The following is a 20702-nucleotide window of genomic DNA, read 5'->3' as shown; positions in this document are numbered from 1 at the left end:
TTTAATCACCAAGCCATTTAAAAGAGAGAAAGTAATTTGCTAAGACATACTGGATCCTAGGGACAGGAACCAGGACAATTGCCTATTGAGGACACAGAGCCATGCTCTCACTTTCCACAATTAAAAAGTCCCTGAGCAATAGGAGAATGGTGTTCCCAGGGCCTGATGGTTCCAGCGAAGTGAGTCGGGCTGCTCTCCTTTCTGGGTGCTCTGATGCCAATCCCGCACACACTGCAGGTTTTGGGACTCCATCAGCCTGCAACTTGTGTGAGTTTTCTTGTTATCATTTTCCAGTAGCTGTTCAGAACAGATCATTCCCTCACTTTCTGCAACAGCCTTTTATGACTGAAAGCGTTTCACGCCTGCCTCGCTCAGCCTGCCCTTTCCTAGACTAAACAACCCCCGTTCCTCCAAGCTTTCCTCATTCCTCACCACTTCCAGCCTTCTGACCGCACTCACTGCAGCGAGAAGCGCAGTGTCCAAAGCAAGGATGGGCTCCAGCTGCAGGGCTGCTGGCAGCAGCACCAGGAGGAACGCCTTGCATGCCTTGCACTGCACGCAGCTCCTTGCCCAGCCTGTGACGTGTGCTCTGTGCACAGCTCTGTGACACCACTGACTCACGACGAGGCAGTGACTGAGGGAGATCTGTGCATGCACTGCTGCTGCCAAGGATACTTCCTTCCTTGATCACACGGAGGATGCCCGCTGCCCAAAGGCAGAGCTTCGCACCACTCCTTTGCTGTTCCTCCCATTTGCCTGCACGTTTCATGGATCCACCTGGACTGGAAAAGACCTTCAAGATCCTGAAGGTTAGTCCAACAGCAGCCTGACCTACTAAGTCCATTCACAAAACCATGTCCCTTAGTGCCATGTCCACATGTCTCTTAAACATCTCCAGGGTTTCCAATGCCTGACTCGCATCCTTCGACAGCCTATCTCAGACATCTCTGCATACTGGCCTACGCTGTTCACAATGCCCATCCCACAGCTACTGAGGAGTAACACCTGGAGAAGGATGCCCTGTCTTTGTGAACAACTGCCTTTGGGGAAGTGTTCCAGGCCAGGCTGGATGGGGCCTTGGGCAGCCTGATCTAATGCCTGATTTAGTGGTTGGCAACGCTGCCCAGGACAGGGATTGAAACTAGATGATCTTTGAGGTCCCTTCCAACCCAAGCCATTCCATCAGTCTATGAAGCACCTCTGGAGACCAGACAGCAACTGAACAAGCACCAGTCAGCCAACCAAGAGTGAGCCAGAGCTGATAGAAAGCAGGCTCAGATGGCAGAGTGAGCAATGACACTTCACACTGTCCATCACCAGGGAACAATGGGTGCTCTACTAAAGGAGCCAGGAGCATTCCCTGCTCACCTTTTTGGAATCACAAGCCCTCTACTCTCTGTTTCTGCTGATTCCCTGGGAATATGCAGACTGCAAACCCTGCTGCTGCTGCTTGGATCCTCCTGTGGTCAACAGCTTCTCTAGCAAAAGGTCTTAATATATAAGAAGAAAACACTGAACACAAAACAGGATGGTACTGATGTTTAGCCAACAGCCTTCTTCTTAAGGAACATTTCTCGGACACAGCACAAGCAAACACACCTAAGAGCAGTCACTGATGCACACAAACGATGAGAGCAATGTTCTGCAAGCGCTCCAGGTTGTCATCATCAGCTGAGAGCATTGTTTGCGGCTGGAGACGTCACCCCAAAGGCTCTGATGGGGGGATGTAGGTGAGACTCACCCAGCAGAGAGAAGAGCACAGAGAAGATACTCCTATCTGTTCCTGCCACGAATGGCTGTGAAGCCAAACAGTATCCCTTAACAGCAGGAAATGGTTTTCATACAAACTAACCACAGCTGGGCAACTGATGCAGCCAGTAAATACCTTCATTTTAAGAAGTGGAAGACTCCTACCCACTGCAGCAGACTGCCTGTCCTCCCTTCAAATCAAATCGTGCATTTTGTGAGCAGAGTGCTCATCCCAGCAGTGTTCCAGCTGATGAAACCTGCCTGGTGCCCTGCCTGCTCACTGAGTGGGGGGCTGAGCGTTCAACCAGGGGCTGCCAGCAAGGGCACACTGACAGCTCTGCAGTCAAAGCACAGCCAAGACGATGTGGTTGCCACTGGCATGCAGAAGCCGTGGTGATGTGACAGGCTAAGCGAGTGCTGGATGCTGCCTTGGTAGGGTGGCTGCAGGCACACTTGATGCTGGTGGTAACTGCAGCCAAAGATAATCAGTGGGGAACTGATGGTGTCACGTGGCATTCCCACTTCCCAGCAGCAGAGTTGCAGGCTCGTCCAAGGGCAATGCTCTGGTATGCTGACAATGGGTTTATTGCTGGATTTATTATTAATCCAGCGTGGTGAATTTATGTGAAACTTCACAAGTGGCACAATGCTGTTTTTCTAAGGCAGACTGCACCTCACCTTCAGGAAGGAAACATGCTCCCACATCAGCCTGCGACCAGCAGAACCAAATGGGTTTCCATGCACACCAAGATCAGAGGACTGATGGATGCTGTGCCCCTCCGTGTGCACCCAAATCAGCACAGCACCTCTCTGGCAGATGCTGGGACTGGAGGCTCCTTCCACAGACTCTGGAGGACACGTTCACCCCCAAGCCAGAACCCAGGGGCTCGCTGGCTCAGCCAGCCCCTGCCCTGCAGTCCCCTTATCGGCAGGAAGACCTCATTAGGGAAGGGACTGAGGCTTCCTGCTGAGGCCCGCAGCCTTTCTGTCGCTCCTGGCACTGAGGCCACAGAGCTAGAGGAAGCACCGTGTTTTCCTTGGGCCTTTGAGACAAAGTTGCTACGAGGTTGTTGTCAACAAGACAGGGCTGTGCTGATGGGGCTGTGCAGCACGGGCTGTCACCGCAGGACAGGGCACAGCAACACAGGGCCTCTCTGTACCAGCGTCCCCGCAGCTGCCCCAGGCTGTATGGGCAGAGCAGATCCAAAACCCAGTGCCCTCCTCATCAGGGTGACGCTGGGGAGCCCGGAGCTGGCTCCTGCCCAGCACACAGCACAGAGGGAGGCTGTTCCAGCAGCACGTTCCTCCAAGGCACTGCAGTGGGGCCAGCCAACGACGTTACAGTATCAACGGATGGAGCTCAACAGGAGCCTAATTGAAGGAGCTGCGGCGTTCAGCTGACTCCTGATGCTATGAAGACGTTAACGGCTCCAAGTCGGTGCTAAGCAGCCCTTCTGACAGCTCCAGCACTCAGCTGATGGATGGGAACCCTCCCCTCGGGACTTGGTGGGCAGCCAGAGCCACAGCCCCGTCAGCACCATCACCAAGGCCAAGTGCTGGACAAGTTGTCCCTTCCCAGCTGGAGGCTGCAGCTTCCACCAGGGAGGTTCAGCAACTCGCAGTGTGATACAGAGCAGACCCGCTCCTCCCACTGGAGACAGGCACCTGGTTTGACTGCGCAGTGATGGGCTGTGAGCACTGACCTGGCCACCTACTTGGCATGCAGAGACTGCAAACCCACCAGCACACACCTACCTGTGCCCTGCCCTATGGAGACACACCGTCTGCATGCTGACTGGTCCCTGAGCGCATTCTCCATGTGCAGAATTTACTGCAATGTGCAAAACCACAATGAAGCTGAGCTGATCAGCTTATGGTAGCCCAGGGGAGGGAAGAGAAAGCTAAAGACGGTCATTAAAATCTTGTCAGCTAAAACATCAGAACTCCCCAAACTGTTCTCACGTGGACTCAGTTGATCCTGCAAAGCACACCGGCACCCATATTTAGGCACAGCAATAAGAGTGAATGAACAACTCCCAGCACCCGTGGCTCCCACGACTGCGCTGAGCTCAGCGTGGAGGTTTCAAATAAAACAACCACGGCCACAGCGCTGGGCTGGGATCAAGCACAGACCGCTTTTTATCTTAAAAGGCATTTGTTTGAGAACATTCGGAGCTGCTGGAACTGCCGGCCCTGACATTATTTCGCCGTGAGACCTTAAAAACGTTGACATCTTCAAACGCAAAACAACGCACGGTCACCAAACCAGCCCTTAAAAAAAACCGGCCAGAAAATAACTGCTGGCGACGGGAGGAGGAATTCTGCCTCCCTTCAGAGGCCGGCTCCTTCTCCTTTGTCTAACAGCAAACCTTTTGTTCGGGCTCTCAGCGCAGCCCCGAGGTACGCAGGGAATGTCTCGCTGCGCGGACTCGGCTTTGATCGGCGCAGGGGCTGCTGCAGACCGTGCGGAGCAGTGCTGCTAATGGAATTGTTCCAGCCTAACGGGATTTCACTGAATGCGTGGGGACGGCGGAGCAGCCAGGGCTGCTGGCAGATTGCTCTTTACGGTGCCAGGCACTCCAACAGCCTGAGAAAACTGCCCCTACAGCCCTCCATCAACACGGGACCCCAGGGTTCCACGCTCAGCCCCGTCAGCTTCCCACCGCAGCAGGCTTTGATCAAAACGGGGTGAGAAAGCCAGGCCAGGAGCGAGGAGGGCCCCCCCACCCCCAGCAATTAATCCGACAGCTTTAAGCAAAGTCCCGATGAAAACAAATAGACCGCCTTCCACCCGCAAATGTTTGCAAAGCTCGGCAGCCTGGGACAGGGGAAAGTTCCCAGGAAATTAAAGGAGGGTGAGCAAGCGTCCGGGCTTTCTGGCACAAACACACCGCTGTAATGAGTAACCAGCCTGAGCCACCAGGGCAGCAGTTGCTTTGCAGTGTCATGCAAGGAAATAAATAGCATGACTATCATATATTAACTTCCAGTGGAAAGGCAGTTCTGGCAGCACGTGGGCCTACGGGGGGCCATCAACATTTGGGCACTGCTACGAGCAGCCATAAAACAAGAAATAGGACTCGACCACATTTAATTGCTTTAGGGAAGGGCAGCATCACTGGTGTGTCTGTCAGTTACCTCCCCCTCCACACTGCTGCTCCATCACAGATCAAGAACTGGAAAAGAGCCCATCAGGGTGGGCACTGCAGGGGCAACGACTGGAGGGAAATGCCCTAAGATGTTTGCTGTGTAGAAGCTGAAGTCCAGCCTTCTGAAAGCAATGGGAAGTTAACTGCTGAAAGGATGTGCTCTTTGCTTTTTGAATACAGCTGATGGCCACAGAAATGGCTCAGTAACAAACCAAGAGACAAAAGCAGAGAGCCTGAAATGTAGAGAATAGGAGAAAATAAGATTGTCTCGTGGGTTCTTTCTGCAGGGCTTGGCTGAAGTGCTTTGAATGCCACCTCCAAGCCTTCAAGCTTTGGCAGCCTTGCTCTGTCCCAAGGATCCACCTGGCTGGAAATAGACTGCCAGGCACCAGAGGGACCCCAGTGTCACCTTGCTCTGTTGTCCCCTTCTGGCTGGAGGGCAAGAAGAATGGCCGGTAGCTCCTGCACAGAGCAGCAGGTCTGACAGTCACTATCTACCCCCCAAAAGCTCCTTAGGAAGTGGAATGGGGACAGCAGCCCAGCTGGGCTCTTGGTGACACGGTGTCTCTAGAATTCACTGGTGAGTATCCCACAGCTCCTGCATGGGATGGGAGGATTTCCCAAATCCTGAGTGACCCACCAGCTGCCGAGGGCAAAGCAGCTGTGCATGCACAGGACTAGCAGTGTGCTGCTGAGTGAAGACCAAAGCAACTCCCATCCATGCTCATTGTCACAGGGTGCAGCTCTGGGTCCCCAGCCATAGGTCAGGTCACCCAGCCCCTCTGTAGCAGAGCTTCTGTCCCAGGGCCACAGAGCAGTGCAGCAGCACTGAGTAAGGCAGGCAGGCTGCCAGCAGAGATTTCAATCTCCTCCAGGGAGCTGAAACAGTTACGTGGTAAATGCATTAACCATGGGAACAGCTTCCCAAAGGATGTGGTGGATCCCAAATTCTAAGTCTTTCCATTGCGAGTGGATGCCTCCTTGGAAAATGCAGGCTGCAGCTTGACTATAAGTGTGCAGGGAGATGCTGTGACCTGAGCGCAGGCACCCAGTGAGGACAGAGCGCATCCCAGCTGGGCCACAGCCACCCCAGGGCTCCAGGGGCACACCGCACCTCCTCCTCTTACCTCACGGCTTTCAAATGCCTAGCTCTCTTCAGGGTCTGCTGTTAGAGATTTGAGGAGTCAATTAATATCAAATCAAACCTCAGCCATTCCCTCGAGAAAGTCCCTGCACAGTGAATCACTGAGGTTGAAAATGACCCCTAACACCACCTAGTCCAACTGTCCTTCCCAATCCAACCCAACACGCTTCTGTGAGCACAAAACCCAAGCAGGGTAAAAACCCTGCCAAGGGAAGAAACTCTCAGGCCATTCTCGTCTAAGAAAGCAGCACAAAGGAAAGGCACCAGAAGAGATGGTCTCTGAGTGAGGAGGAGCTGGGAAAGGCTCATCTCCAGGAGCACACAGCGCCAGTGCTTCTTTTTTTTAACTTAGCCAGCAGCTGCAGAATTTAGGCTTTGTTTAAAGCCTTTTGCCCTCACAAAGGAAACCTCCTCCCCTCCTTTCCCTTCCCAAAGAAAAGGCCACCGAAGTCTGCGGGCAGACATCCTGTAATGTCACCTTACCAAGAGGTGGCAACCTGACTCAGCTCAGCCAGCGGCTCCGCTTCCACTCGGGGCTGCAACAGCAGCATGTGGCCCCAGGCTGATCCCTGGCTCAGGTCACACCAGCAGCAGCACAGCCAGGGGCTCTGCAGCAGAAAAGAGGGGCGGGCTGGATGCTGGGGGTCAGGGCAGATCTCGTCACTCCTGTTTATTTCACGTGCACATTGCTGCATGCAGAAACCTTCTCCCTGCAGATGCATGCTGCACCCAGACCGCATCTCAGCGCTCTCCCTGTGACATGATTTAGTACAAGGCACTGCATTATCTGCCTGGTCAGAGCAACCAGAGGCAAACAGCACTGAACGAGGCACCATGCACTAAATGCTGCTCTCTGATGGCTTTTCTAAACCTACCTCAATTTATAGATTAATCTGCTGCACCAGTAATTGAGGCCATTCAATGGGTAGCGTGTAAAAGCACCATTATAGGAAAGGCTGGAAACCTGCTTATGATTTACAAAATCACTGCTGGGTCTCCAGAGGCTTGGGCATTTGTGAGGGGCAGGTGCTGTGCATCAGCTGCATTCTCTCTTTACCCTCATCCAGGTTTAATATCAGCAATAAGACACCCTCTGCATTGGCTCTAATACAGCAGAGCACACGCTATTCTCCTTCCCACTTCCCCCCTGCTGTGTGGTATCACGACTTCGGGATGCTGTGCATCAGCCAGTTGAGATGGGGGACAAGCACCTGAGCAGTGTGAGCACCCTCCATGCCCCACAACAAGCAGGTTGCTGGGGCCATGCACAGCACAGCAGGATTTACAGGGGGAAGGAGCATGCCTGCCTCTGCTCACAGAGAGCCCCTCCTTCCGCCCAGCCCTTTTTGACCCCAAACCAAAGCTCCAGCAGCAGCCTTCCTTCTACCCCAGCACAGAGCATGGCAGCTCCCAGACCCCCCTTAGAAGCACGGCTGGCGAGCAAGGAGCATTTCTTCAGCCGGCTCTCTGCTTGGGTTGCTTCACAACAGAAGGAAGCTGCAATCCCTCAGGGCTCAAATTTTTCCAAACGGGGTAAACATACACAAACACCCAATATTTGCATGCGCAGCAATTGGGCCAAAGGATGCACAGGCAAGTGGGTGGCTCACCGGTGGTCCCGACATGCGATAACACGCGTGCAGCCCTGGAAACCTCCAGCTAAGAGCTATAGCTCCAACCTGACTGCACTGCCTTTGAGATTAAAAAGCAGCCTTTGTTGTCTGCAAGATTAGCATTTCAGAAAAAAAGCATGGCCCCCAGCCCAAGGGGCTGCTCCTTAACCCAAAACGTTGGCTCCCTAAGGTCAGATGCTCTGAGCCCTGCAGTCATTAGGCAGATTGTATTTAAGCGTGCAGCTGATCAGAGCGTTATTCCTTAAAGGCTTGTGTGTGTGTGAGTGCCTTGCAGAAAGCAATCTCGTTTAACAGTCAATTAGCAGAGATGTGCTCTTCTGAACTAAAAATAATTAAAAACAAAAAACAAAAAAACAAAGACTATGCCCTCAACTTTTCTCTACTTTGACTATTAAACTGAGGCAGCAGATCACTCCTGCAGCCCATCAATTCCGGGGCATGCGTAAGATAGGGCTGGACTTCATCCCAGACTTGTGTAAGACCCAGGACTATGATATTGACTACTTCCATACAGAGCATTGCCTCTGGCCATGAAATTGAAACACTGCAAACTACACTCCCCCAGTACATTCCCTCTGGAGGATTCAGATACCCAGACCCCATCTGTGAGCATCTGAATCTCGCCTTGGGGGCCCTGATGGAATCTCCTGCCTCGCAGTGAGGAGAATAAAGCTGCCCAAAGCCCAGTGGGCAGCACGGTGACATCATGCAGGTAAGAACCGGAGCTTCCTATCTCTGTTATTGCTACACTAACTGCAAACAGAAGCAGTATCAGCAAAAGAATAAATTCTGCTGGAAGAAAAACTGACAGCCCTCACCATTTAAATAGATGCCTAGAGGCATAGATGCTTAGATGCGGGATTCTTACATTAAGAACAAAAATCCCCCTCACTTTTCTTCTCCTTTGTAGCGGAATCCTGCAGGAGCATCTCCCAGGTGGGCTGCGTACCTGAGCAGAGCTCAGCTATTGTGGAAGAGCAAAGCGTGCATCTGTACTGTCCCAAGGAGCCACTTCAGAGGGTAACTGTTGGTTTTACCTGGCTCCCCCGCTTTATGGGGCTAAGGCAGACTTCCCCTGATGCACCAAGCACTTCTTTCAGAGCTCAAGGGAGCAAAGGATGGCCAGAGCATGAAGGCATGAGCAGAGGGACCAAAGGTGCAGGCAGCACCAGGAATGGTGACGCAAAAGAATCAGCTCTTGGGGTTCAACCACTGCAACAAGATCTTTTCCATCCCAGGAGTCATTTGAGAGGAAGGACACAACCCTGGGATACGAAGAGATGAAGCAGCAGGCTTGGAGACACCTGGTGCATACTGGCTCCCAGCTACATCTCCCCAGCAGGATGACTTCCTCCTCACCTCACACCTCTTGCCATCAGGTTGGTCCTGAGGCTGTAACAACTGGATAAGCCTAAAAAGCACAGGAATGAAGGCACAGCAGAGAAAATCCCCAGCCTGGATTAGGCGTGCAGCTGAGCTACTGGCACTTCCACAGCACCACCAGGCTTTCTCAGCCAAGCACAAATACAGGCAGGGTTCAGTGCAGTGGAACATCAGACAAGGAATTCTTCTATAGCTGCTGGACATCTCCAGGACCTTCACCCTCACTGTGCTTGGAGCTGCAGAATAACACAGGCAGCTCAGTTTGACGGCATGGAGCACATGGGGACTGCTGTACCCTGCTCCACCTCACCCCAAGGCTGCCACAACAGCCATCCACATTCCCTCCTTCAGCTCACAGCAAAGCAAGCATCCCAAGGCACTAATGAAGGCTGTTACACCACACACAACAGCTCACCACCAAACTAAACTCCCTTGAAGCTTCTCTGCTGCTTGCTGTGACCTGTCAGCGTGGCGCTGGCTGCTGCTTCGGGCTGTGTGGGAGCTGCTCACACCCTTCTCCTGAACAGTTTTAACTTACACTGGTTTCTATGATCACTGTGACCATATATTTTCTTATTTCTAAGATTGCACAGCTACTGCAAGGAGAGCAGCTCTGCTCCTGCAATACGCAGTTGCCTTTGAGGGGACACGAGAGCTGCTGGCTTTGTTTTACACCAGGTCCCAGCAGCACAAGGCTAACTGTCCTTTCCCAAAAGGGTTTGTCAGTCAGTGGAGACAGTAAGAGCAAATGACTACAGGGATCTTTCAAAGCTTCTCGCATTACAGGCACTGAGAAGAGATGATCCTTCCCTTTGTTGTTCATATTTAAAGCGTGCAAAGCCCCACGTATTTAATTCCCACGTACATCGCTCAGTCTCTTGCATTGCAAGCAAGGCTATGTCATGAGAACTCCAGCACGACATGTCCTTACCCATCAATTTTGGGAAGTGGGGCAGGGCTGTGGTGAGCAGGAGCCCAAGAGGGCCGTGGTTTTATTCCCTGTGGGATCTCCCTACCCCCAGCCCACACGGAGGAGGCAGCAGGGAAGAGGAGTGTGCTGCTGGATGCTTCAGTCCTTGCTCTTTTTCCTTGCTGCAAAGACAAATTTCTTATTAAAAGATAAAGAAAAACCCTTTCATCCTCTACGCTCAGACCTAAATCTTTAAATACCTAGTGAAATATAAGTAATTGAGATGTGCTGTTAGCAGCTGTGGGCTCAGTCATCCCTTTCATGTTCGCAGACAGAAGCTGACTAGGACTAAGGGTTACTTAACTTAAAAATGACAAAGTTGGATCGCTGTGCCTGGCAATGAATATTAAAAGGAACGATAAGATTGACATTATCTAGCTGCATTGTAGCTCCTACTTTTTCCCCATCTCACTGCTCCATTCCTCACTTCTTACTGCAAAGATCCACGGCAGGCATGCACAGCTCAGGCTGACCTGCACCGAAGCCCAGTATTCTGGATACTATGCTTAAGACAATCAAAAGGGCTCAGCTAGCAAAGCTGCACAACATCCTGAGAACAAACATGAACAAAAGCTGCTGCACACACATCCCGGGCTTCACAGAGGCCCCGCTTGACTTTGGAGATGTGGGGCAATGCTGCTAAACCACCTCCTCCACCTTTTGCAGCCTGTCCTATTCTCCTGGAAGCAATAGCATGGCTGCGGAATGAAACTGGAGCTCTCTGCGTGCTCCACGAACAGCATTCACTGCAGGTTCTGCTCAGAAGGATGACAGATGTTTCCCTGAATGCAGAGAATTCATTTTTTCCTCTACATCTACAGCAGCTAAGCAGCCCTATCTGAAGTGGTGGTTTAACAAAACAAGGGCGTGCAACTGAAGAAGTGAGCTGCCAAGATGCTTTCAACCTTTAAGCAGAAGGAGAAAGCACTGCTGCCTGCACAGACTTGCTCCAGTGCCCAAATTACTCTCCCAACAAAACCCAACGTTATTTCCAGCTCCAGCGCTTTCAATCACTGCTCACAGCTGCTCTGCTGTGCACCTCCCTCAGCTGAGAATGATGTTCTCCTGCAGAAAACTCCAGGCTAAGGTCAAGTCCTATCTTACGCCGTGCTTTCTAATCCAAAAGCTGTACTCCAGCTCCCACGTTCATTAAAGCAATGGCATGGCCACGTGACCTGACGACAACTGGTGCCAGCTGGTGCTGGAGCTGTATCTGAGTAACAGGGCAAAAGCCTTGGGCTACTCAGGGCCGAGAGGATATCTCTAGCATGGAGCAAGCTCAGGCACTCGTGCAGCTGCTGTGCTGAGCTCTGCAGGGAGCATGGAGTCTCTCAGCGGGTTCCTCTATAGGCTAACCCTGGGCTAGCTGCAGAGCAAACTTACACAGAGTTCACACAGGCTGGCAGCTCCATCTGCAAGGACATAACTGCACTGCTCACCTCACTAAGGCAGGCATGCTCTCGCAGTGCCCCGGGCTCCACTGCTCTGCTCCATCCTACAAGGATGCAGGAACACCATGGGCTGGTGCTGCCAGGCCCCAGTGTGGCTTTGGACTCACCTTTGTGCAGCGCCTCAGGGAAGGGTGTGATCATTGCAAGTCTGTCAACCCCTTGCTACTTCCCCCACCTTGTCCTTTGAGGAAAAGGGACGTTTGCTATCAGTCAACCAAGAAGAAAGTGTTTTCATCAGCAGATGCTCTCCTTGGGCATCTTGCCATCAAGCACAAACTGAGGTGCTTGCTCAGAGCAGACAGTCAGGCATACAGAACAAAACAGAGCTAGGCCTGGCTGCTCTGCAAGGATGATATTGTTTTATTGTACGTGAAAAAAGGTAATGAAGTCCAGCACTGGGCGTAAACAAGCTGACTGTACATAATGGACATTGTTAGGTGTCTGAATAGGTCACTGACTCAAAGGAAAGTTCAGCTCCACAATGCGGGTCTTGGGCGCTGCCCCCTCTGAATACCCAGCAGAAAGCATCCCCACACACTCACAGTCCATGCATTCAGCACAGCTGGATCTTTTTGTATTTCTCACTGTCCATTTCCTCCTGAATTTCCCTAGTTTCCTTCCATTTGTATTATGAGCCTTTGTTCTTTCTCTGCCCTCTTCCTCCTACTATTTAGAAGTGTACAGACACAGACTAAGGGTGAGGAAACAAGCAGAGCTACAACACATTAGAAAAACAACTTTCATAGCTTGCACCTACCTATTCTGAAAACATAATACAGCAGCATAACTTCTGCATGAAAGTAGTGGTCCCCATGTGCAAGAAGTAGGACCCTGGCAAACTTCAGTGACAACCACAAAGCATTGTCTCTATCACACACTAAGAAGTTAAAACAGGGCCCTTCACAGAATTAATTTCGACTTAGTACTTGCTGGTTAGAACCATATCATAGAATGGCTTGGGCTGGAAGGAACCTCAAACATCATCTAGTTCCGGTTGTCGAAACCCTGTCCATGAGGCTCTCCTCCAAAGCCCTTCCACGGTGGAATGTTTCTCCTTCTGTCAACAGATCTCAAAGTATAGCTGCAGCCTGCGTGCTACTTATCCCAACCTGCAACACAGCGTAACTGGGATGTCCCAAGCAACCAGTCTGAGCATCCCCACCGCCTTCCAGCAGAGGAGACAGGTATTCAAGCGCTGGGTTTGGGTCTGATGCTGACCTCTTTCTCCTTCTGACTTGGATAAATTAAGAATCATCCACTTACAAGATGAATTTTGTAAGCAGAATGTGAAAAGTCAACCCAGAAGCTGGGGTCAGTGGGGAACTATAGCTGGGAGGGCTGGGAGAAAGGCAGGCAGATGGAGCTGGAGACCTGCTGTCACTGCATCTGGGCATCGCTGAGCTTGCTTCGCTCCGCAGCTCCCAGCCTGCAGTACACCCCATGAAGTCAAAGCCCTCCCCCTTCCGCCCGCACCTGGACCACGGCAGGTGCTGCCCTGGACAGACACGCTTCACACTGTGCTAGTTTTCTACCTTGCTTTCCAAGTACTCAGAGGCAACCTGTGTGCACTGTAACTAGCATCAGGACTTCGGCAGCACTTGAGACTACCAGAGCTGTCAGCTCCTTCAGCACTAATAATCACCTGTCAAAAATGCAGAGCAGACAAGGGAAGAAATAAAAGAGGAAATGATTAAGCACCTCGAGCTGTAGCCAAAGCAATCAAGAAACTGAATTCAGCTGCTTTAGTAAGTACCTTTTAATGCAACATGCCCCTCCTCCCGTGCAGGAGTCCGACGGTGACTCCACAATAGCTCTGTGCCTTTAAATTTGCTAACAAACAGCCTAAGCACTCATGCACAAGATGGATGCCGGGGAGGGAGAAAAGAGAAAGATTTCAGATTACAACCAGAACAGCATTTGTCATTTGCTGTAGATGTGTGAGAGGCAGTTTCCAGGCTCTTGGACTCGTGAAGAATATTTTCTACTCCGTTCCTGATGTGCTTGGCTGCTTTCTGCCAAAACCTGTTTTAAATCCATTAACGAAAGCAGGCCGAGCCTGCATAACTTCTAATTCTCCTGGTGGAAAAATGGCACTGAGTGTATTTCTGGGAATGACAGACAGCCGCCATTCCCAGCGCTGCCACGTGAAGCACTGCTCCCAGGCCGCCGCCCTCCTCAAAAGCCACTTTCTCCTTGGAACATCACCTAGGTCATCACTTCTGGCTCTACAGAGAACGCAGAAACTCAATAAAATTCCTCTTCCTCTTCACATTAGCAGCACTTGGCCACCCCAGCCAGTCCTTCATTGCTGCCGTGCCTGCAGCTGGTTTCATGGGGATTAGTTTGGGCACACCAATCAGCTCTGGATACACACAAGCTCCAGCATTGCTCTGAGCAGCAGGGACAGTAGGAAGGGAAAGGAAGACTCACCCAGCACCGTTTCCATCCCCTGTTCTCAGCAGATGAGGCACAGCAAGGCAGTGACATGTCCCTGCAGCATGGAAGAATAACGGCGGTGCTCCTGCCAGGAGCTGAAGGCAATGGCTGCAGATCTATCCCATATCTCAGAGCTGGGATGGTCTGAGCAGAAGGTGGGAGGCTCTTTGCGGATCCCAGCAGGATCTGGGGAAGCCCCACGGAGGGCAGAAGGACCCAATCCAGAAAGACCATGCATGGACCCAAACCTGCAACCAGCCACACGCTGCCATTCGGGCCCATCCATCTCCCTTTGGCAGCTCCCAGGACTCCAGTTACACGGGTCTAATCCTTTAACGACAGGGGCCACCGAGCTACACAAGGCATGCCAAGGACACGGCCTTTTTCCAGAGATCTGCGGAGGAAATCCCAAACGCTTCTCATGGAAAAATCAGAATTGTTCCAGCACGTGAAAGGAAAACCCTCTTTCCCAGTGTTCAAGTTAAGGCTGTAGTGGGCTGCAATTTTTTATGAAGCTTAAGTCAAAGGATGCAGCGACTACTAATGAAATGGGCACCAGTTCTGTTACAGCAGCAACATTTTTTGGCAGAAGCATTTTAAACCTAACCTCCTGTTCCATGAACGGCAGTGGCTTAAATGGAAGGACTGCTGAGTCAGCTCCTGCTTTGGGCCTCACAATGTGCTCTGTGTTTTCTAGCAGGCTATAATCTACCAGGGAAAGCTGCAGTGGCAGGGAGGGGTGAACGAAAGAGCTTTAAAGAAATCTGGAAAGAAATGTGTGAAACTGAAGCTTCCATTTAATTTAAGAAAAAAATGAAGAAGGTATCACAAAGTAATAGTGGGTGAGCTATGACTGCAAGGACCATCAGCACTAGCAGCAGCGTGTAGAGATGCACTCTGATGACACAAAGGCTGAGCTCTAAGCCACAAATGATGCTGTCCACACAGTCTCCACAACAGATTAGTGTGCAAAGTACTTTTGGGAGCAGCAGATACTGCAAGTCACTCAATGCCCAAAGTGCCCAGCTAGCCTAGGCCCTTGTCTCCAGCACCACCCAAGAGCATGCCTGTAGGGGAACCTCTCAACGTGGCTTACTGAGATAGCACTGAGACAGAAAACACCCTACAGCCAGCTCTCCATCTTCAAGGGGGGCTTCAAAACGTGGAGGCAGTGCTGGAACCTTTGTGCCCCAGCAGGTGCTGCTCAGCAAATACAGCTGCAGGAGAATGTGTCAGACCCAGCACAGCAAGGCTTGGAGTCAGCGAGGATTTGGAAGCAGCACACTCAGTCTGCACAAAGCCATGCCTTTGCTCACAAGTTCTCTGAAAAGCAGCAGGCTGCACAAGCCACGTCATGGATCCTGTGTTGGAAAAGGGGCAAGAAACCCCAAGATTAACTCTGCCTGTGGCTCTGAGTCCTAAAATAATTGAGAGATGAGAGTAACGCCGAAAGCTGCTTTGAAATTCCCAGCCCTTATCGTGCCTTCTGGATGCCTGTTGGACTTGATCAGCTGATGGAGCAAATTAAGCAGCCATCTCCAAAGAGAGGTGCTGGCCATTACGACACCCTACTACATCCAACTCACTATGCCCAAGCATTTCCAAGGAATGGGGTCTTCGCCTTTTCCTCTACAGCAATCAATCCGTAGGCGCCTGGATTTTTGGGCAGCTGCTTTCTTTTCAGTTACATCACAAATCAAAGTAAATAAAAAATTCTCTGCCGGGGCCTCTTCCCAAGACTCATTCCTTTCTATATCTTCCCGTTCCCATTCTCAGCCCTGCAAGTCCACAGCTTGCACACCCAATAGAACCTTGTCCATTATGCCTGCATCTGAAACGTGTTAGCACTTCACAAAGCCCTTTCTTTTACTTCACACAGCACTGGGATCCCCATGGCCTTGAGCACAATCTCTGAGCTAATGCTTTGGGGCTTCCGACACTCACAGCCACAGCCCTTCTGTATTGGTATCAATATTTAACATCAAGAGGCCCCTTTTCTTCCACCACAAGCTGTGTTTTCAGCTTTATCACCAACAGAAAAAAAACCCTAAACATATGTATGTAATGCAGGCTCGAGGTGCATGTATAAAAATGGATAGGATGATGCACCAGCCAGGTGGCAGACATCTACCCTGACATTTATCTATCTCCACGTACGAGGAAGAAAGGTCACTCACAGCTATGAGGCTCTGGAGTTTGCCCTTGGTCAAGTTGGGAAGCGTCACAAATCAGCCACCGTGCATCCTCAGAGACAGGCAGACCTGGAGAGTGCTGGAGAGCAGGAGGGACAGCAGCATGCTGCTGATTAAACAGCTCCAAACACAACCATGTCCTGGTGACTGCCCACGAAAGCAGAGCACAAGCAATTTGCTGGCTTTTGGAAAGTCCTGGTGTATTTTTATCTGGTTCAAACAATTTGCTCCATAATCAGTTAGTTCATCTCCAAGAAAGAGAAGGGTTCTTCATTTCTTGAGGTCTCCAGTTCCAGACTGGTTGAAGCCCTCTCCCAAAGCAAAGCTCTCTGGTTTGGCACAGATGCGACCAGGCAGAAATGTGCTGTACAAAACTCAGGAGCATCTCTGGCCTTCATCCCCAGAAGTCTTAGCTTAAAGCAGTTGGCTAAAGGAGCTCTGCAGGCTGCCATGTTGGGTTTGTCTAAATGGGAAACTCCAGATCAGGCTCTTATATGGGAAATCTTATCTGCCAGAGATGCTGGATAACCCTGGGCTGGGTTCCCACCAGCCTGCAGGTGCCCTCACTTCTGCCCTTAACACCCAAGCTGCAGATATTAACCAAGCCTCAGCAACACTACACAAAGGCTCCTCCAGTGGGTACACACACAGGATGCTCAATCCCAGGGATTTTCACCTATTCGAGTAACCATCAGCATACATTAACAACCCACTATTTTGGCTCAAATTGCCTAAGAGAATGATGCACTAACTGCGTGGGCTCTCTCAAACCTTCACATCCACCTGGGTTTGTTGGATGGCTGTGCCCCATGGCAGTCATAGCTGGCACAGGCTAGGGTTTATCCATCAGCCATCAGCATTGCAACACATCACAGACAGCACAGAACTGGGAGGAAAAGCACAGCCACTCAATACAACCACACAACCGCTTTGAGAATCCTACCCAGAACATTACTTAGGAGTTCCCAGGACCATCCCAGGATTCTTTTGTTGAAGTTTGAGACAGAAAGCAGAGGCTCCCTGGTTATGTGGCTGCTGTCCAGCCGCTCCCCTCCAGCTCAACGCATGGCAGACAAAGCAGCAGCTCTGGCATTGAGACACACGCGTGGAGGTAGTGTGCCAACTTTTGCCTGGGTTTCCAGCCCCAGGATGCAGCACTCCAGGTTTATCACAACCCGGGGCAGAGCTGATACAGAAACACATTCTGAGTCCTGGCGATATGATCTCAGTGCCTCCTAAAGGAACAACACGGCCAGAAATCCCACGGCCAAGGACAACACTTGAGCACATTTACAAGTGTCAGACCTGACCCTCACTGAAGATGACTTTAGCAGCCAAGGACAAGGTGGCACAGACACCTGCAAGCCCAGCACAATGCCAGCACTGCAGCCCATGGAGCAGGGAGATATCAAAGCTCTCCTAAGGCCCCACTGCCCTGAGACACTGTGCAGGGCCAGGAAAGCGCTCTGCTCCTTGTGACTGCAGTGCTATCTGCTTCCCACCCGGCTCGCCTGCTGCTACAGGAAGGAGACAGGAAACTCTTTTTTTTTCCCCCCCAAGAGAAATCTGTAATAAAGAAAGTTGAGGAGAGTCAGCATCTCTCAACAGCTATGACAAACAACCTCTTGTTAATATCTACCATTACTTTTCCTGGAGAAAAGCTAGGTGGAAAATCCCTACACATTTGGCTGCCCTGCAACCAAAGTACTGACCAGTGGAGACCAGTGGGAAGGTGCTAAGCATCCTGTTTGTGCCACATACTTTAAAGGTTTGGATGTTTACAAAAAGAGAAATGAAAGAACCCTTGTTAATTACATTGGACTTGAAACCATAAAGTAAGGAAGGAGACAGCTATCCCATACAAGCTCCGGAGTCAGCCCAAAGCACACGACCTGTTTTATACTGATCTGTTTGCAGAGGCCATGTAATCTCCTAGAAGTGGTTTTGTTTCCAAAACAAATGCTATACACTCTTCTTCAACTTGAGAAAGTAGGAAAAAACCTCCCCCCAGTGCAAAGAGCCCAGCACTGCTGGTGAGGCACTCCAGTGCACGCGTGTGAGCAGGAAAGGAAGCAGAGAGCCCTTCCAACTTTCCAAAGGGTTATTGCTAACAGCAGGGAGGGAGAAGGGATTTTACACATTAGGAAAAATGTCACGATGGTGCTGTGCTTAAAGCAAACGCTGCACCAGAGGCCCTGGGCTGCACTGTCTGTCTCACGCTTCTCTACTGCAAAGTGTGGTTACAGGGAAGGATGAAGGGTCTTGGCAGCAGGGTCAGCACTGCAGGAGCCTTGGCAGCACAGAGCAGTGTGCCAGGTGCTGCACAAACAAGTTTCCCCCTCTGGGAATTGGCACGCTCCTGTCACATGGCAGCACGCCGGTTGTACCTCCAACACCTCACTTCAAATAGCACAGGTCCAAGGGGTAGATCCACACCAAAGTGCCTGAACTTTGTGAAGTGAGATCTAAGCAAAGAACAGGATTAAGAGTCTAAATACCTTTTTGAGCTCTGGCCTAAGCAGTTTGCTGTGCATCACGCAGAGGGCACAGCAAAGCAAAGAACATCCCCATGTATCCATCTCCAGAGGGTTGGAGATACTGCATACACCAGCTGCATTACTAGGCTCCCTGCAAGGAGAAATCTACAGGTCCCAGATGAGGAGAGAGGCATGCTACATACCAGCCATCCTGGAAGGAAACAACATGAGCACGCCAGAAAATTACTCTTTCAGTGCTCTCCCAAGAAAGTCTAATAATCTCATCTTTCATGCGCTTACGCCTCTGCTTTCTGCAAGGCCTTGCTGTGCGCTGGCAGGCAGCTCCCCGGGAGCCAGGAAGGTCAGCGTGCCTCCAGCAGGGGAAGGGGCAGGGGGAGAGGAGCACTGGGCTGGGTTCCCAACAGCTTTGCATTATGAAAGCCAGGAGCTGCAGTCAGCCAGCCCGTGTGGGTTTGCTTTAACCCCCTCTGTGCTGCTGAATGAGCATTTGCACCCACCTCCTAATGCCACACAGCCACGTGTACACTACAGGTCACGAGTGTAACAGGCGAGCACCTCAAGGACAGCCTTTGCTCCCTTTTCTGTGCTTTGCAGCTATCAGAAAGGTGCAAATTTCCTCTAGGTTTGCACTCATGGGTGCTCCAACCTGGCCTGCTGCTTCCTGCTGCTTAATGAAAAAAAACAGCGCCGCAGTCCAACGCTGCACATGCCTAGGACTTGTTACTTCAAGAAATACCATCATTGTTCTCAACGCCGTCGCTCGGCGATGAACAGACGTCTGCATTGTCCCCTGGCTGCCTGGAGGCTGACAGCAACGGCACTGGAGCGCAGATCCCAGAAGGATATCAGAGCTGCTGCACGAGAGCAGGTCAGACAGTCCTTTATCTACCTTTGCTGATAACCGGCAGTAGATGCAATGACAACACTGAGAAAAGAGGGCACAAAGGTGTCTTTCTCTGGGATTCCTAGAAAATAGAGCGGTCGCCAACAGAAATGTTAGATAACCCAGCTCCCTGACACAGAGGCTACCAGAGCATCGCGCACGCTTCCATGCGCCCTGCAGAGCGATGGCTGCGGTGCCACTGCCAGCAGTGCTGTTATCTGCCCAGGCAGAGGGTCCTTTGGAACAGGGCAGGCCCCAGAGCTGTGCCTGCTGTGAAGCATGCGATGTCGAGGGCAGTGGCCCAACACATCGGGAAGGCTTTGAACCTGAGCGTGGGGAAATGAAGCACTCCATGGCTCAGCAGAGTGGATTAGCGCACTCTGGAGAGCTCAAGACAGCCTGGAGTTCGTGCAAGGTGCTCTTTCTGCTCAATCTGCAGGGCAGATCCTCGAAGCTCTGGGTTTTGGATGGGACGAAGAAACGGGTGGGAAAGAACTGGGGGTTCCTCACCTCCACACCAGTGCGGCAAGAGGCGAGGCAGAACTCAGCTTCCCTGAGCAACCTCACAGGAGAACCAGAGAACAGCCCCAGGGCTGGGGCGCACACTTGCTCCAGGCCTTTTCTGCAAACAAAAGAGCAGTTGCAGAGTAATGCCAATGGGGGAGGTTATCGCTGCCCTCAACAGCTCAGCTTCATGCCAACAACTCCTTTAAGAAAAAAAAGGAGAAAGGCAACATTTTAGTCAGTAACTTTCGCATTTTAACCCTAATTGCTTGATTTCACATCTCAATACCCAGCCTGGGCTTGTCTGATTTCTAAGCCCAGTCCTGTGCAAGGCTGACAGCCCAGCAAGCAGATCAAAGATTTGGCAAGCAAGCACACTGGAAAATATTGCTGTGCTGATTTTCCAAGAACGAAGCCACCAGTACGTGAGAAGCCTGGGGCAATAGCACTGAGAGCAGGGAGCATCACTGGGGCTGTCACTCTGGCCTCACTGCGCCGGTTCGCATTTATGGAGAACGATCCAGCTGAACTTTTTTCTTGACGTGAGAAAAAATGAGAAAGGCGAGTGTGGGAAAGCAAGGCGATGTAATACAAGCATCTGGTATGGGGGAGATGCTCAAGGGACACAGCACAGCTCAGTTAATATGCAGGGAGGCACTGTAAAAACAAAATAAGGCAGGAGTGGAAACAATCTTCTCAACAGACACCC

The 20702-nt window shown here is 51.3% G+C and overlaps 1 protein-coding gene across 2 annotated transcripts in view; it reads right to left on the bottom strand.

Moving 5' to 3' along the window:
- Window positions 1-20702, bottom strand: part of CFDP1 (chromatin remodeling protein CFDP1) — a 49214-nt gene that overhangs the window by 6609 nt on the left and 21903 nt on the right. The window lies entirely within an intron of this gene.

This window comes from Meleagris gallopavo, chromosome 13 (assembly GCF_905368555.1).
Source record: "Meleagris gallopavo chromosome 13, MGAL_WU_HG_1.1, whole genome shotgun sequence".
NCBI lineage: Eukaryota > Metazoa > Chordata > Aves > Galliformes > Phasianidae > Meleagris > Meleagris gallopavo.
This window is presented reverse-complemented; position numbering and strand designations above follow the sequence as displayed.